This window comes from Nyctereutes procyonoides, unplaced genomic scaffold, assembly GCF_905146905.1.
Source record: "Nyctereutes procyonoides isolate TBG_1078 unplaced genomic scaffold, NYPRO_anot_genome, whole genome shotgun sequence".
Lineage (NCBI taxonomy): Eukaryota > Metazoa > Chordata > Mammalia > Carnivora > Canidae > Nyctereutes > Nyctereutes procyonoides.
In genome coordinates, this window is record NW_026575046.1 from 12,194,852 (window position 1) to 12,210,365 (window position 15,514).

Below are 15,514 nucleotides of genomic sequence, written 5' to 3' on the forward strand. Positions count from 1 at the left end.
TATGTGAAATGGGACATTTTTAGGGACGCCTGGGTGGCTCAGTGGTTGAGCATCTGCCTTTGGCTCAGGTTGTGATCCCAGGATTCTGGGATCGAGTCCCACATCGGGCTCCCTGCAGGGAGCCTGCTTCTCCCTCTGCCTGTGTCTCTGCCTCTCTGTGTGTCTCTCGTGAATGAATAAATAAAATCTTAAAAAAAAAAAAAAAAAGAAAGAAGACATTTTTAGGGATGTCTTCCAGTTCACGAGGACATTCCCTAGCTGCGAGGGGACCCAGCGTGTAGGTAACCCTGGTGCCTCCCCCTGCCCCAGCGCCAGGCCACGCATCCAGAAGTATAGAATGCAGTGAGGAGAAAAAAGTAGCGGTAGAAGCAGAGTGCTGGTAGCTCCTTAGCGTCTGCGTCGAGGCCTTTCCAGGGGCCCTGCAGAATTGCCACTCACATTTCAGAAAAAGAGCCCACATGATGATAGCAGAGACGCTCCCCACGTTTGTTTAACTATCTCTAGTTAGCTTCTGTGACTTGTCACCATGCTTTGGTGTGCCCGAGAATGAATCGGAAACAGCACTTATATGACACCAGGTAACTAACCATTTAACCTTAGTTCTTTCATCTCTGAAATTGGGATAAATTATGGATATTTACATCCATATTAATATCAGTAATTGAAAGTTAATGATGATTGTGATAAATGTGACTAGAGATCCTCAAGAATCACACAAAAACCCTTTTTAGTATAAAAATACCATCCTTCATGTGACTCAAAGCTGCCACTTAAAGTGTTCAGAAGCAAGTTGATTATTTATCCATTCTAAAGTTAAAAAATAGTTGTTTTAACCACTTTTGACATGTAGCTTAATGGGGTTTGAAGAATAGAATATTGCAAACAATTAGAGATTTCCTTTGTGAGATATTAACTTGTTCAACGAGTAGAACATCAACCCCACTATTACCCCACTTTTACCATAAAAATTAGTTAATTTGCATATCTTTCCGTAAAGGATAGCCTTAAAATATGACTTATTTTTGTTGGCATACTTATGAGCACATAATCCTCTATATTACATAGAAATTAAAGACAGGATGCGTATCTTATACGCATACATATACACCTGCGCACAATTTCACCAGGAATATGCCTTCCTCTTCTGCTTGCCAGTTATATTGCCTTAGACGTGTTACTTAACCTGTGTGATCTCTTCATCAATCTATTTCCTCCGTCCTGATGAGGAAAAATCATACCACTTGTAGAAAGAAGAATTAAATAAAATAGTCTATGAAAGCACTCTGTAATCTATAAAGGACTATACGAACATAAAGAGCTGGTATTTCCCATTAAATATATAAGAAATTCATAATCTGAGGAATGAACCATGAATCAAAAGCAGATTTCCTCTCGCCTATCCTTTCTCCACTAGAATTTAAATAGCTGCATGAAGAGAAAATGTTCAGTCTTTCTTTGTAAATTGGTGGCAATTCTTCGTTAAGGGAAGATCTTTTCAAGAAAGAAATTCAGAGTCTTTCCATCTTCCATGTGTGGAACATCTGTGCTAAAACCATTCCATGCATACTTCTTTGAAGCACTGGCTGCCTAGAGGAAGTACTTTGATTTTGGCTTTATCCAAATGCCTGAACTTCTATTAGTGAAACAAAAGATTTTCTAGTAAGAGCTCAGTTGGGAAGGAGACCGGCCTGCAAACAGTGTAATTACTCAGGAGCCAAAGTAGCCCCCCGGATTTTGTTTTTAGAGCACCATGCAATGGAAATCCCCCCACCCCACCCCACCCCCACCCTTGAACTTGCAGCTTACACAAACAGCTGGCTTGGGATGCTGCTGACTCTGGGTGCAATCACTGTGGTAATTAGATTTAATTTTCCTAATCCGACAGTCCCTGGCTTTCTCATGTCTACATCTCCTATGTAGAGAACCGTTAACTCTCGCTTAATAGTCCTTTGGCATGCTTAAAGATTTTTACAGCTAATACCAGAAATCACTTTTCTGCAACTGTGAATAGAGCTGTTCCGACTGCTAGGTGTACCAATGAGTCTAATTTAGAGGTCACCCTGCCGCAGGAACTTTCCTGAAAGATCTTCAACCCTTAGGCAGACCTTGAATATCATCACACACGCCCCTCTTCCGCAAGTCTTTTGTATCCTTGGATTAATTCCTTTAGAAAGATGCAACCAGCCCCGGGTCCTCGGCCAGCCTGGGGGGTTTGGGCTTCCAGTGTTCCTGCGAGCCCCGGGGAAGCAGGGCTTCGTGCTACTACAACATCTGGAGGATGCTCACTCCGGGGGAGAGTAACAGGGATCACAGGATCGTGGAAAAAAATAAAAAATAAAAAATAAAAAATAAAAAATAAAAAATAAATAAATAAATAAATAGAAATGAAATGAAATGAAATGAAATGAAATGAAATGAAATAAAAAATAAAACGGTCTCCCTGGCAGGAGAGAAGGCAAGACACAGTCAGACGTGTCCGGGGAAGCCTGCTCAGGTTGTGCGGAAGGGCCCCGGGTCTCGGGAGGCCGGGGTGCTGTGCAGGGTGCAAGCCCTGAGCAGAGCTCCTGTGTCCCTGGAAATTGCAAGTGCTCGGTCGGTAAAAAAAAAGGGGGAAAAAAAAAAAGAACATCCGACTCCTGCAATAGCACAAGGTGCATAAAGGAGGAGGCAGACGGAGTCGCACAAGTTCTGTTTTAAACCCCCCCCCTCACCCCCTAAAATAAGAAAAAGGAAGGAAAGGGAAGCCGCGGCCCGGGGGGCGTTCCCGGGCGCCCTGGCTCGGGACTGGAGACACAGGGAGCCCTTCTGTGGGGGGAGGGGCAGGGCCTCTCCGGCGGAGCCCTCCCCTCCGCGCTCCCTCCCACTTCATTCACTTGCAAATCAGCGTGTGCCCGCGCGGGCCGGCTCCGCTCTCCCGAGCCCGTCACCTTCCAGCCCGCGAGCTGCAGTTCGGGGCGCGGCGGCGGGGACGGCGGACGGAGCCCGGGGCCGCGGGAGCAGCGAGGCGGCGGCGGCGGCGGCGGCGGCGGCGGCGGGCCCGGGCCGGGGCGAGCCAGGTGGGTCCCCGCCGGCGCTCGGGGCTGCGGCTGCTGCATGCCTCGCTCGCTCGCTCGCTCTCTCGCTCTCTCTCTCTCTTTTTTCCCCCCTTTTCTTTCTTTTTCTTTCTTTCTTTCTTTTTCTTTTCTTTCTTTCTAATTCTGTAGCGTCGCTGGAAGCCAATCAGGCGGGAGCCCGTCCGCCGCCGGGCGCGGGCGTCGCGGGGATGCTCAGCCCGGCGGCGCGGGTCGGGGCGGGCGCGGGTCCCGGGGAGCTCGGCCTCGGGGCCGGGGCCGGGCCGCGGAGCCCCCGCGTCTGCCGAGTTGGCGGCGCCGCCCCCGGGGCGCTGGGCGTGCAGGACCCGCGGGGCCGCGCGGGGCTCGGTGGGTCCCCACCTGCCCCCTCCCGAGGGTCGGCGCGGAGGCCGCTCGGCTGAGCTACGTTTCTTGCCTTTGTGGGTTTTGCGGTGCGGGGTGCGGGGTGCGGGGTGGGGGCGGGGGCGGGGGGCGGGAGGGCAGAAAATCAGGCAGCTGCGAACTCCTGAGCGCTCGCGAGCGGGGAAACTTGAGCTGCGGGGGCGACCCGGCGCGGAGCCGGAGCGGGGCGCGGGGCGCGGGGCGCAGTGGGCGCGCGCGGGGAGAGGGAGGCTCGACCCCGCGAATGGAGCGCGCTGCCCGGGCAGGGTCCTGCGGGGGGCGCAGCTCCTGGGGCGCCGCGGCGGCCGGCCCGGCACAGGGCACCAACCCGGGCGCCCCCGCCCCCGCCCCCGCCCCCGCCCCGCCCCGCCGCTTGGGGAGCTGAGCCGTGCCGCGCTGCAGGGTCCGAGGCCGGCGGAGGGGACCCCCCGCCCCAGGGGTGGCTCCAGCATCCAGCGCTGCGGGGGGCTCTGCGGCAGCCGAGAGCTGGGGGCGCTCCTGTGCTCGGGTGTTCTCCCGCAGGGTTGCGGGGGCTCCGGCGGCGGAGGCTGCCCGGGAGGTCCGCTCGCTGCTCCGAGGCGCTGTCGCTGCTGCAATAAAATCCATATTTTATGGGGAGTTACACGCTGGTCCTTGTTAGTGCAAAGGGCTGTTCACCGGAGTTAACTACTGAGAAAACGCAAGTACCAAGAAGTTTGATCGTGTGGAACAGTCACACGTTTCTCTCTGTCTCTTTCGTTTTCTTTTCTTTTTTCTTTCTTTCTTTCTTTTTTTTTTTTTTTGGTCAAGCCATCTTAACTATGATCTTCCCACTGTAGAAGTACATCACCCCTGTGTTGTCCCTGCCAGTCTTCACTTTCACGTGCTGAAGCCCCTAAAATGGGAAAGAGGAGGGTTTTTTTGTTTTTGTTTTTGTTTTCCCATCTGGAATATTGCTGGAGTGGCTGGTTGTGTACACGTATGGGGGCTCTGGAGGGGCGCACACCCGAAATATGGGCTTTCTGCTTATTATCTGGGGGGGGGGGATAATAAACTCCTCTCTGTGTCAGAAAAGGAGCACAGAGATATACCTAGAAAATGTTCAACTCTTCTAAGAATGAATAACACATGGAAGCCAAGGATTGCTTATTTCCTTTTTTTTTTTTTTTTTCTTGCTGACACGTTTACCTGAAAAGGAAAACCTTTGGGATTCTACTCTGAAGGAAAAAAAATATATATATTTCCTCCAGTTTAGCTCGAGTGTCATCCTTTGTGTAATAGCACTTGCATGGCTCTGTGTTTGCTTATTGGAGAGACTCGGAGAGTTAAGTTGTGTGAAGACAGGGGATATGATCAAGCAGATGTCTTCATTATGTCAAAAGGAAGAGGGCAAAGTTTATGCCAGAGGCCAGGTTTTCAATGCAGAGCTCAGAGACTTAAAAGAAATCCAACAATTTACTGGAAAATAGAATTGCACAGGGATTGTATCTCCCTTTTGTTCTTTGGTGTGTTCCAATTAAAATGGTATTGGGGGAAAATAAAAGGCATATCTTTTCTACCTATTTTGATGGTTCATGGCATACTTTTGAAGCAGAGGAAGTAACCAGTTTCTTCAGAAAAACATGAGAAGCAGCAGCACATTTTTTAAGGAAAATGGCAATGGTTTAGTTCTACTGTACTTGTCTAAAAATAATTATCTTTTACTGCCATTATAAGTGACAGACTGGATTCTCTATAGGGACTTTGAGTCCCTTTACTATCCGGCTTTTAAATCAATTTATTGCAATTACGTTTCTTAATGCTAACTTTGCAAAGATAATGTATAGAAACAAAATCATTTTCAACCAAGTTGCCTGCTATCAGAAAACATGCACCTTACCTCCTCCACCCACCACTTCCATCAGCTTTGCGAGTAAAAACTCACTTTAAGGCACTCTTCATTTTTTAAGAAAAAAAAAAAAGTCTGTCTTGCAAAATACTGCTCTGAGAAACCTGACACAGAGAAAATTTCTAGAAAGCGCAAGTACAGTTCCAGGACATCAAAAGATACTTCCTTATGGCAAATGTATCAATAAGCTAGAACAAGTTCTGAATATCTAATTAAAGCTAACTAAGTGAGTGTCCCACATAGGGATTTTAAAAAGAAAATGTGACAAATATTCTGGATAAAACCCTGTGTCTTCCTAAGGAAATGAAACGTGTGGTCCCCCCTTCTGGCCCTTACTTGCTTTGCAGTCATGAATGCCAACTCACGAAGGCTGCATCCTTTGAACTATGGAAACTTTTTTTAGTTGGAAGGGACCTCTAGTGGGTCACTCCATGCATTTCTCCCTGTAGCTCCGTGGCATCACGGATTTTGTGATCTAAGATAATACGTGTGTATAACAGCTTTTTCTTCATAGATGAGTGAATGTCCTCCAAGTACTACCTTGACCTCTATGCCAGGTTAAAAATCCTTATTTTTGCTACCAAGCGTGTAGTTCCTCTAATTTGAGGAACTCAGGAGTATCCGCACAGTTCTCTGGTTATCTAGGCTTTCGGTAACTTTTCTATGATTCCAAACGAAAGCATTAGCCAATTAATGAAGAATTCACCACCATCAGTATAAGATTTCCCTTATTCCTGGCCTTACCAAGACTGTATTGCCTTCCTTCAAATGTATCCAATAATCAGAATAAGCATTATTGTCATGACGCAAAAAGTTCCATGCAAAGAACCCCCACCAGCACCGAAGAAATATTTGCTGAAAAAAATTTAATTAGCCTTTCTGAGATCCATAAACATTCACAAGTGTATTGAACTTAAAGACTTCTAAATTAAGGGAATCCCCCATTCAAATAAGAATATATTAGAAGTCCAAATCTTGTTTGGACGCATGTATCACCCTTATTCCGTGAGGTGTTTTTGTTTCTCTCTTTGATGCACCACAACACCTGTTCGGTAACCTACTCCTTGGAAAACTCTGCCTGGGACTTAAAGTAAGTTCTCTAGGGGTGAATCAGCTTCTTCTGCTGACAGTCTGCAGGTTTCAACTTCCAATTTAAAAATCTGTTCTAAAGTTTGAAATGTGTTCCAAATGAGATAACATCCGGCAGAAGCCGGTTGCCTTGTGCTGCTTGCTTAGTCACTGCAGCCCATTCTTTGGGGTTGATCAGAATTAGGGTCTCGCTTATAAAAATAACGAACAGTGACTCAGTCTGAATGGCATTTTTAATAGTGTTTCAGCCTAGCTAGTGTCTACTGAGCTTACCTTATTTGCTTCACAAAAAGGTGAAAATGTAGATAATCAAACCTCCTCTGGTCTAAAATTTTTTTTTCTGAATAATAATTCTAAATACAAAGACCCAAGAACATCATGCTAATAGGGACACTGCTGAAAGAAAAATAGTAAAACTTGCACGCACGCACGCACACACACACACACATACACAGAGCGAGAGAGCGTACAAGCACCCAGTTGTGACACTGTTCCAATAATAGCAGTGAGGAAATATTTCAGAAATGTAGGACTTGGGTTGGTTTTTTTCCTCTTCATTCCTCTATTTCTCTTTTTGTTCTCCAATGGGAATTTTATTTTACTTTGAAGACAGATGAGGTTGAGGCACTTCCCTGGATCTGAACAGTAATATTTTTGTTTGAGCTTTCCTCTTATGAAGATAACTGGCCTACATTTTAAAAGTCCTATTCCTAAGGAATGCTCCCTTTTTGAAAGCAGTCATATGAGGAACTTCAGCTTGTCCCTAATTAACTGTAGAGCCAAGTGTATACAGTCCTTGTAACCGCATCACTCGCAAAGTAGGAAGATAAGAGGGGGAAATTTGTACAAATAACCATTCAAGAAGCTGGTACACCTTCATTTACTACAAAAGGTAAAATGGACTAAAGCCAAAACGGTTGGGGCAGAGGGGACCAGAAACAGCCAGCATCTAGTTGTACTGTCCTGGAAATTTTTAACTCTTCCAACAAATAAAACTCACTGAAGAAAGAATGCTGAGCACACGTGCATATATGTAAATTAGATGCATATGCAGAGGGTGCTGTGTCCCCCATCCCCACAGATTCCAGATTATATCACCTTGTTTCATCTGTTTAATATCTTCATATTAACACTGTTGGGTGCTTATTTCCTCTATTAATCAGATCACCTTGCTGAGATTTATAAGAGGAAGGGTTTAATTAAAGCCAGAATGTTACTATTAAATTTGATGTGCAGTATAAATGGGCAGCATGGGTCCCAAGCTTCACCTACCATATGCATCTTGTGGAAGAGAGCATCTCATGAAGATGAGGAGTATAAAGGTAGCCACCACAGGGTACGATTTGTCTTCATAGTTCATATTGAAAGAGCACTGTGTTTTTCTCTTTCTATAATTTCCTAAATTGGTAGATCTGTCCAAAAGATGTTCAGGAGGCCTAATAAGTTCCAGGAATAGAAGACAGCAAGAAAAAAATAAATTGAGGAGGTGTACGAGTAAAATGAAAAGAGAGGAGGAGGTGAATTTGTACAAAAAAAGGAAACATAAGAATAGAAATAGAATCAAAATTGCTGATTTCACACAGTGTGCATTTTGCACTTTATAAATCCTGCTACTATTAAACTCAACTTTATAAGCGCAACATCATTAACATGTTTATAAACACTATCCTTCTCTATTACGGAATGCAAATTTGAAAATTATCCTTTAAAAAATCACCATCTAAAGGAAATGATCCTGCATGAGTCATAAAATAACCAAAGAAGTACATTTTTTAAAAAGTGATCTGAAATCTCAGGAGAATCAAAGAAAGAGGTTTTCTTAGTGCTTTGAAGAATACAGACTCTTTTCCTTCTATTATCTTTATTGTCTTGCAAGCCAAATAGACATACTGTGTGATCTTTGGGCACCTGCAAACCAAAGTCTAAAATACTGATACACATCAAATATAAGTCACCCATTTGGATTCTGTATGTGGTACATCATGAAAGACTAGCAAGAGAGTCCGCCCCCACCCCATAATGCCTGTTAACAAGTATGTCATATATATGTGTGTGTATATATATATATGTCTATACATACACACACACATATATAATATACATATACGATAGCCAAGATAAAAAATTCTGACCATTATGCTCAGAATTTTTATACATTCAAAAAATAATGGTGATTATAAAGTAAATGACAATAAACTTTTCATGAGCTTTTCTGCATGTTACATGCTGTTCTAAGTATTTTATAGCATTCTGTACAGTAACGATTACACACTAAATCCAAAGGAAAATGCTATACTTCTGTCCTTTCCAGTTATCCCTTTTTTGGTTTGAATTTCCAGGGAATTCCTGCTTGAGCTAAGCATTTAATGAATGTGCTATTTACAAACACTTGTGATCTCTTAGAATTTAGTGTGACACTCTGAGACATGCATAGCAGAAGAGTACATGGGAATGATTTGACTATTTTGACCAAAGCGATGCAGATTTTAAGGCTAAGGAAAATGTTTGTAGGTTATTCAGTTTTGAGAAACTACTTGAAAGTATGCTTACAGTTTGTAATTGTAGTAAAAAGTACCGTGTGAGCCATTTGAGCATAACGGTACTTTTTGTAAGAGAATAGATGATCTTCTCCGGCCTTCAGAAATAGCCAGGTGTTGGAGGAGTATTTGAGGAAGGTAGCTAAAAGTGACAACAACTCATTTCATTGATGGGGCATCCCACCTGCACCGTACCCTCTGAAGGTTTGAGTCCTTTCTCAGTGCATTCGATATGCTCACTCTGTACATAGCATTTAGGACTGTGGGTAGAGCCCAGTAAGGTCATATGTGATGAGTAAAAATAATGACTTTCTTCTTTTATGATCATAATTTTGTTATTTCATTACCATCACAGTTTAATATCTGTTCTGAATGATTTCTTTACCCAGTGAAATTTCACACCAGAAAAAAAGGCGGGGGGTGCCTAGGGAACACAGGTGGCTGGGTGCCCAGCTCTTGGTTTCAGCTCAGGTCATGATCTCAGGGTTGTGAGATTAAGCCCCCTGTCTGGTTCCATGCTCAAGTGTAAAGTCTGCTGGAGATTCTCCCTCTCTCTCTGCCCCTTTCTCTATGCTTTCTCTCACCATCTCGCTCTCTAACATAAATAAATATATCTTTTTAAAAAAAAGTTGAGGTAGAGACAGAAGACATCCTATTAACAATATAATAATATCATATATGGTTGACTTTGATGAGCCATTCTCTATTCTTTCTATTGCCAACATTGAGAAAGTCACACGGTTAATCTAGCTTTCATGAACAATGTGATAATTACAAATAAAATCAGAGAATGTGAGACAGACAGGAGCTCAGAAATAACTTTACCCAACACCCATCATTTGCATTTGAGATACATGATGACCAGAGAAGTAAATGAGTTATCTCTATCGCTCTCTTTTATAACTTCTAGTTGCTGGGCAATATTGCTTTTTATCATCACCACTTAATTATGGCATTAAAAATTAAAGAGGAACTTTATAATATTATTTTTTACAAATATGCTGTGAAGGAACAGACATGGAAACTTATGGAGAAAATGAGGATTTAGACTTCTTTAGAAATTTCGTGTCTTCGTACCATTTTGTAAAGCTCCTGTTGTAAAGAATTATTTTTTTCCTTCAAAATTTTGATCGCTATTGGGGCGGGGGGCACATTATAAAACTTAGGTTTTCATTTTATTTTTAATGGTCTGATGGTTGTTTTGAGTGAGCTCCATCTAAGTCAGTGATTCTGGGCAGCCCCGGGGGGTTCAGCGGTTTAGAGCCGCCTTCAGCCCAGGGCATAATCCTGGAGACCAGGGATGGAGTCTTACATGGAGCTCCCTGCATGGAGCCTGCTTTGCCCCCTGCCTGTATCTCTGCCTCTGTGTGTGTGTGGGGGGGGGGGGGGGGTGTGGGTGTGTGTGTGTCTCATGAGTAAATAAAATCTTTAAAAAAAAAGAAGTCAGTGATTCTCCAGACTAGCCAAAGTATCCATCTTTGAAAGCAATAGTTTATTGGTCAGTGATTGGATATGAGAAATTATGACAACCTATTGTGTTTTTTTTTATATATCTCAATTTATTTAATTTAAGTACTCAGTGACCTTCCCACTTCTTTGGAGTTCAAATGTCAATTCTTTCATGAAAGTGTATGGATAGATTATGTTGGGGTTTCTTCCCTTAGCAAAATTAAAACCTGGCAAGAAAACCAATGTCAACTCTACCCCCTTAAAAAAAGAAAGAAAGAAAGAAACTGTTAATGTTCCATGAAATCCAAAAATCTGAGGACCACTGAGTTAGATAATGAATAACATCATGTTGAAAAATGATTGACCTACTTCTCTTCCTTATTTGGATGAATAAAAAGTAAAGGGGACTTATAATGATATTTAAAAGCCAAATAGACAGCCAAAAAGACAAACTAAACAAAAGTCATTCAATCAAAAGGTATCCTTGGATCCCTTAATTAAACCTTATAGAGATTAATACTAATGTTTGCAATGCTAATACAGTCCTTGATTATATATAAGTCCTCCAAAAGTATGCTTTGCTGAGCTCATGGCCAGAATGTGTCATCAACAATGAATTTGTCTACTCAATTACATAGTGGATTATTCCGTGGAAAACAAAATGAAGTTTTAAATTCGTATCTAATTTGATAACTTGAAGAAAACCCAGCTCAATTTAACCATTCACATTACAAAAAAAGATACCTATTTTTTTTCCATAAAAGTGCACTTTACATAATTGTGGACAAACACAAATTTTCTAAGGTGCTGCATTGTATTTTAAGGTTTGCATTTTTACTTCAAAAAGCAATTGCCTTCTAGCTTATAGTGTAGATTTCAGTCATGAAAATGAGCTTATCGTATTTTTAGCTGCAAAGCTTAAACCTCTTTTGCAGGATTAAAAAAAGAGAGTTTCATTAATCTACTATCATCCATTTTATAAAATGTTTGAAACTGCTCAATTTCACATTCAACTAAAATATTCTAAGCTCTCCTTAGCAACAGGTTCTAATTTAACACAGATCAAAATGGTGTGGTCAGACTAAGTAATCACCAATGCAAAATGATAAAACCCACCAAGACTGGAGTATTACTGCTGAATCCTAATTTGAGCCAAGTCAAGCTACTGTATCTCCCAACAATTATTCTCATATTAAACTGCTTGTTTAAAAGTATCTAGTTGGGATTTTTGTCAGCGTTTCATAAAGAATGAATTCTATGATGGAGACCTAATGATAAATTTCAGTACCACAGTTTCACTCTCTTTCTCTTATCTGCCTTTTTATACAAAAAAAAAAAAAAAAAATATTTGGGGCAGGCCCTAATTAAAGCAGCAGAACCAAGGAGCCCATTACTGCTTAGTGTCACCAGGAGGAGGTGATCCCAAACCTCCAGATCTCTGCAGTATTCAGAGGAAGTATATTTACCTGCAGGTCAACTATCTTTGAAAGAAGTACAGGCATGCCAAATACAGATCTCATATTTAAAAATTTTATCTCACGAGACCTGCTTTTCTTCCTCAAGTTTGCTTTTAATTCTCAGATGCCACATTCCAAAATATCTCTCCAAATAGCACCATGGTTTGTTTTTCTTAAAATCTCTCCCCACTGAATTTAAATGTGTGTGTACCTTATGTTCTAAAAAACAATGGAATTAAATTAGAGATGACCACAATAGAAGGAAGGACACTGCAAGATGTCTGGTGATCATGTGAACATCCACTTTCTCACCAAACAGAACACTCTATAGGACTGTTACTTTATTTAAGATAGGAAGGTGAGGGGATCCCTGGGTGGCGCAGCGGTTTGGCGCCTGCCTTTGGCCCAGGGCGCGATCCTGGAGACCCGGGATCGAGTCCCACGTCGGGCTCCCGGTGCATGGAGCCTGCTTCTCCCTCTGCCTGTGTCTCTGCCTCTCTCTCTCTCTCTGTGTGACTATCATAAATAAATAAATAAATTAAAAAAAAAAAAAGATAGGAAGGTGAACACAGCTACCTAAGAGTAAAATGCTCTCAAGCGATGGAGTTTAACATGATGTAATGGAAGAGTTTTACATAGTGGACAGAGAGAGGAGAAATCATTGAAACGCTATGCTGGATTAATTGGGCCCTGAAGAACAAGAAGTTTGCTTTGCACCCTGAATGTTTCAAACATTTATAGAACATATGTTTCCTTCCCAATTTGTCAGTAAATTAAAATGGATTTTTAAAAGGCTTATTTTTTCTTCTTTTTTTTTTCTCTATATGACAATCTTTTCATCATAGCTGATTAGAGAAACTAATCACAGAAAACAAGAGCCAAACTTGCCCTGCTTTGTAATTGAGAAATACACACTAATATCTATAATGCTATTAAGAAAGACTTTAAAGCAAGCAGCGAAATTTAGGCTTTTAAATTCAACCATCCAAAGAAGCAGCCATGAGGCTCCAACTGCTAAAAAGATACTGTGCTTGTCAAATACTTTCCAATTTAGGTTTTACCTGATTGACAAGTGCTCCTAAAAACAATGCCAAGACTTTTAGAAAATTCTTTACTTGATTCTCTGCACAGCAAGAGCCCACCTGATCCACATGTAAGATGCCTTATGGAATAGATAAATCCAGGCTGGGGAGAAAGGAGAAATGGCTTTAAAATATCACTTCTCCATCCCCAGATCACAGTCTTAGATGAAACCATCACTAGCAAACATAAGCACATAGTGAGGGCTCAATAAGCTTACTTAGTGGAATTGTCATACAAGCAGCCAAAGATTCTCTTAAATAAATATTTTTCCAATTTATTTCATTTTCAAATTCATTCACACCAGTGGAAAAAAAATATAACTTTTCTATCCCACGCTAATCATTCTTAGTAATTCTGACTCCTACAAAAGGAGCTGATTTCAAAGGAAACCCTATCCATGGTGTCCCAAGAGCTAGAAGGGCTAAGCATGTAAACAGAGCTGCCCAGCTTCAAAATCGGGCCACCAGACCTCTTCTTCCTTCAGGCAGACTTTTTATTAAACTTGGTATGAAACAATGTTGCCTGGAGCCTGATTAACAATTTATGCCTTCCTAAGCAGATTAGCAAGAAGTCTGTCATTTTGATTTTTTAATTCTTAATTTCTGTCTGGAAACAGGAAGTGGCTCTGAGTTTACACTTTCAATATATTTTATTTTTAAAAATTCAAGCATAAACTAAACATTGTTATTCTGAGTTTTTTTTTCTTTTACAGTCTTAGTATCTATGCGTGTTACTGTATGTTTTCTATAATAAATAAAGCAGTTGCTTTTTTGCTGAGTGATTTTTTTTTCAGCTTGCATTCAAATAATCCTTTATGTTCTTTTAAAAATATTGTGAAATAAGAAAATAAGAAAGATGATTGGGAAAACAGAGTAGGGTAACAATAGAAACTAACACTTAGCACTTAGAATATTCTAGACACTGTTCTAAGTGTCTTATAGGGATGTAACGTTCACATCAATACTCTGACCAATCCTCTTGATTTTAAAGACTGGAAAACAGAGCCGTTAAGCAACTTACCCAAGGACACACAGCTAGTACAGTTGAACCCTTGAATAACTTAAGGATCAGGGGCACCATCCCCACAAAGTTGAAAATCTGGGTATAACTTTTGAGTCCCCCAAAACTTAACTGCTAATAGCCTACTGCTGACCTACTCATAACATAAAGAGTCAATTAGCACATATTTTATATGTTATATGTATTATATACTGTATTCCTCTAATAAAGTAAGCTATGGAAAAGAATATGTTGTTAAGAAAATTTTAGGGGGATCCCTGGGTGGCGCAGCAGTTTAGCGCCTGCCTTTGGCCCAGGGCGCGATCCTGGAGGCCCGGGATCGAATCCCACATCGGGCTCCCAGTGCATGGAGCCTGCTTCTCCCTCTGCCTATGTCTCTGCCTCTCTCTCTCTCTCTTTGTGTGTGTGTGTGTGACTATCCTAAATAAATTAAAAAAAAAAAAAGAAAATTTTAGGGAAGAGAAAATACATTCACAGTACTGTACGTTACTTATCAAAAGCTCCACGTATAAGTGGACCCACACAGTTCAAACCCATGTTGTTCAAGGGTCAGCTGTACCTATGAGAGCTAAAGTTAAATCCAGTTTTGATGGCCAATACTCTTTCTTATGCTTTTTATGCTTAATATGTATGTACGTATATATGTACATGTATATATACTCAGATGATAGATACAGATAGGTGGGTGGATAGATTCAAATGTATGTATCTCAAATCCAAAAATAAAGTGTGGGGATATGCAATGTATATAATATATGTAACATGTACACATTTCTCAGAATTCAGAAATACAACTAGGAAGAAAACAAGAAAACACATCCTTCCTTTTCATCCCTCAATGATTATATCAGTACGTTTGCATAACAATTAATCATCCATTAATGATAGCCCAGAACACCAGATATCATCAGCCCCATTTTAGTTTTAGGCCTGGTTATTCACTGTATTTTGAGTTAGTCTTGCAACCACTTAATGCTGGTCCCCAAAGGGAACCCAGCAAGAGTATTTGGGAGGTTCAGATTCATCATTCATTAATTTTTTCATTCTATAATATTTACCGAAGACCTCCTGTGTCCCATGCAGAAAGAAGAGCCAGCGGTTGACAAGACAGACACACACTGGCAATTTGGGGGGAATAGATGCTTTCTTCATACTCTATACCAGATAAATCCTATAGGGACTACAGATTTAGGAGTACAAAATAAAACTGGAACTTTACTAGCCAACAATTAGGTAAATCTCTATCCACAATGTTGAGAGAGTAATAGAATTGCTAAGCATGAAGCCAGAACTTAAAAACAAAGTGAAGGAACACAGCACCATTAGAATGCATGCTCTACTAATGGTAGGCCAGTAGGACCAGCTTGGTCGATAATGAATGGGACTTTCAGAGTTGATTATGTCTTGTCTTCTCCCAAGTTACAGTTTACATGAATATAGAAACTAGCCACTAATTTCGGGTTACATCATGATTTGTAGGGAGAAATGGAGAAAATCTAATCATTTTTTTAGGTTTGGCTTCTGACCTTCCACCCCAGCGCAGAAACAGCCACACAGCCA

General features: G+C 41.5%; 1 protein-coding gene across 1 annotated transcript in view; it reads left to right on the top strand.

The window, feature by feature from the left end:
• The first annotated feature begins 2,953 nt into the window (after window positions 1–2,953).
• Window positions 2,954–15,514, top strand: part of CDH6 (cadherin 6) — a 125,380-nt gene continuing 112,819 nt past the window's right edge. Inside the window, exon 1 of the mRNA XM_055325721.1 lies at window positions 2,954–3,056. The gene's annotated coding sequence lies outside the window, so the exon portion shown is untranslated. The remainder of the gene's footprint in view (window positions 3,057–15,514) is intronic.